This window comes from Tenrec ecaudatus, chromosome 2 (genome assembly GCF_050624435.1).
Source record: "Tenrec ecaudatus isolate mTenEca1 chromosome 2, mTenEca1.hap1, whole genome shotgun sequence".
Classification (NCBI taxonomy): Eukaryota; Metazoa; Chordata; class Mammalia; order Afrosoricida; family Tenrecidae; genus Tenrec; species Tenrec ecaudatus.
Window position 1 is genome coordinate 260,160,633 of NC_134531.1, and position 3,326 is coordinate 260,163,958.

The 3,326-nt window shown below is 39.8% G+C and overlaps 1 non-coding gene across 1 annotated transcript; it reads left to right on the forward strand.

Annotated features, from left to right (window-relative positions):
* The first annotated feature begins 1,371 nt into the window (after positions 1-1,371).
* LOC142441699 (U1 spliceosomal RNA) lies at positions 1,372-1,534 on the forward strand. Its single transcript, XR_012783052.1, has one exon. It is a non-coding gene; the product is annotated as a U1 spliceosomal RNA (small nuclear RNA).
* Positions 1,535-3,326: the final 1,792 nt, after the last annotated feature.

The following is a 3,326-nucleotide window of genomic DNA, read 5'->3' on the forward strand; positions in this document are numbered from 1 at the left end:
TGTATGTATGTGTATATATATATTATATTAAATGAAGGGGGAAGTGCAGAGTGGAGACCCAAGGCCCAAGTGTCGGCCAATGGAGATCCCCTCATAGAGGGGCTTAGGAGAGGAGATGGGTTAATTAGGGTGTGAGGTAGTATCGATGAAGAACACAGCTTTCCCCCAGATCCTGGATGCTTCCTCCCCCCAACTACCATGATCCCAATTCTACCTTGCAGGGCTGGATAGGACAGAGGCTGTACACTGGTACATATGAGGGCTGGAGGTACAGGGAATCCAGGGTGGATGATACCTTCAGGACCAAGGGCGTGAGGGACGATGCTGGGAGAGTGGAGGGTGAGTGGGTTGGAAAGGGGGAACTGATTACAAGGAGCCACATGTGACCTCTTCCCTGGGAGAGGGACAGCAGAGAAGGGGGGAAGGGAGACCCCGGATAGGGCAAGATATGACAAAATAACGAGGTATAAATTACCAAGGGCATATGAGGGAGGGGGGAAAGGGGAGGGAGGGGGAGGAAAAAAAAAAAAGAGGACCTGATGCAAGGGGCTTAAGTGGAGAGCAAATGCCTTGAGAATGATTGGGGCAGGGAATGTATGGATGTGCTTTATACAATTGATGTATGTATATGTATGGATTGTGGTAAGAGTTGTTTGAGTCCCTAATAAAATGTAAAAGAAGAAAAGAGAAAAAAAATGATTAGGGCAAAGACTGTACAGATGTGCTTTATACAATTGATGTATGTATATGTATGAACTGTGAAAAGAATTGTATCAGCCCCAATAAAATGGTTAAAAAAAAAAAAAAGAGTGAAGGGCTGGAGTTTAGTCTGTCAATCAGGCGGCAGCTTGATGACATTATTTGGAGGTGCCAAGGAGAAAAATAGCTCGCTTGAGGTGGAATACAGGCTCACTCCCTGGGAGACAATGCAGTAGGCTGATGGCAGCCAGAACCTCAGAGCTGGAGAAGCCCTGTGGAGACTCCTGCCAGCGCTGTGTTGCTTACAATGCCACTGGATCCACAAGACTTCCCACCCACTGACCTGTGATCATCCTGTATTCAGCATCATTGCATGTGATTTGTGAATCTGAAGAGGAATTTATAGATTGATATCGCACATATTGGCTAATACCAGACTTATGGATTTGATCTTGACTGAGCTGGGATATTTTCTCAATATTTAATTACTCTTTATATAAAGCTCTTTCTTATACACATATGTGTCTCCCTGAATTTGTTTCTCTAGTCTACTTGGACTAACACAAAGCAATTTTGTTTTACTGAGGAAAATTAACTAGTGGACATGAAATGCTTATTGACTTTTAAAAATCATATATTAAATGACAAGTAGCAAAAGTAAGTCTATTTATTATACTTACCTGGCAGGGGAGATACCATGATCAGGAAGGTGGTTTTCCCAGGGCGAGGCTTATCCATTGCACTCCGGATGTGCTGACTCCTGCGATTTCCCAAAATGTGGAAACTCAACTGCATAATTTGTGGTAGTGGGGGACTGCGCTCATGCTCTGCCCTGGGAGGAAAAACGAAAGTCTACTTATTTAGTCTTTCAAACTTTCCTAATGCTCTCTATAAAAATAATATTTATTGGGTGTTTACTATCTATTAAAACACTTCATACATGCATTGTACTGTGTTTTACACAGAATTTCTATATACTATGCATTACTATTTCTAGTTTACATGTGAGTATGTTTAGCTATAGAGAGATAAAGTGAGTTGGCCAATATCCCACTTACAGTGACCAGATAATCTTTGAAATCATTTACTGCTTTCACTATTGAAATAATCCACAGTTAAATGCCTACTGCATTGAACTCCTTTTTGTCCCCAGAGGAGAAAAACTATTCCTTTTCTGAGTATGTGAGAGAGAGAGAGAGATAAAAGAGATTTATTCTAGAGATCAAACCCGTTACCAAAGTCCAGTTTTTGTCACAGAAACTGACATCTAGAAGGCTGACTCTAAAGACTGACATTTTATTACTTTGGTCAGTCTGTCAGGGCAGGTGATAGTCTTGGAGCCTGTGATGCTTAGAAGCTGGATTGAGTTATTACCATGTGACCAGTGTCTTTCCTCTCTTATGAATGAGTTTGGGACACATACTAACTGAGTTGAATCTATAAACTTGTATTCCAAATCATAACCTTACAATGTGAAATTGCTATTGTATGACTTTATGCTTCCCAGATTGGCATAATTATATGAAAAAATAATAGTAAGAAGGTTAATTTTGTAAGCATGGAATCAGAATTAAAGGAGCTTGGTGAATTTAATACATGAGTGATGTCATTTCCTAACAAACTATACATCTTTTTCACAGAATGATGGTTCTGCCAAGAAAAGAAACATAATTGTAGAACTTAGGTGGCTTCCTCAAAAATGCCCAAGTGAACACACAGAGATTTTCACTGCTGTGATTTTTGCTTTTTCTTTGCTGTCATTGATGAACAATTTCTCTTCACCATTACAGTTGTGATATACTAATCTCTTTAATCACATGTCAGCAGAATCTGGATGGACATTGTGTTTATTTTATTGTATAACTCTAAGATTTCAACTCTATAGCATACGGCAAAATGGCTTTCATAATCTGATTTAACCCTTTGCAATTTTTGCTGCCTGAATTATATTTATGCCATATTTATTTTATAAATGTAATATGCACTATTTAAAAGTCTTAGAGAAACAGCTGTTTTAATATCGGCCTGGAGGAATCGGTGATTTTCGGGTACTTTCTCATGGCGTGTTTCCATTAATTGAGAAGGAAACAACCACTACCCATCCAGTTGCACACCTTGTGGACAAACAGCGAGAAAATGGTCAATGAAGGCATACACTTAGATGATAGTGGGTGGACATGTTGAAAGAAAAGCAATAAAATAGAATAAAAATACTGTCAGGAGTTTTTAAATGCCAATTAACAAAGCAAGAGAGGTTGCGTGAGAGGGGAAATCCTGGTAGACCTTGTGTTCAAGGATGAGCTCTCTGATACAATAAGTCATCCAAACACTATCAACTAATGTTAATTTCATTGCTAAATCTTTATCATGTATGTTTATTTATTTCAATCATCCTGGAGAAGTTAGGGTGTGGTCTCCATGAACATGCCCATCTCTTATTTCTGATTGCAGAGTGTATTTGGCAAGAGCTCAAATGACAACAGTGCGAGCTCTGCTCTGAAATCCATCCCTACAGTCCTTTGTGGACGCTCTTCTTGATGGCTGCTCACAGTCTGTGCGTGGGAGCTGCAGAATTCCCCTGAAAATGACAGTAACTCAAGAGCTCTCCATGACTACTGCTTACAAGC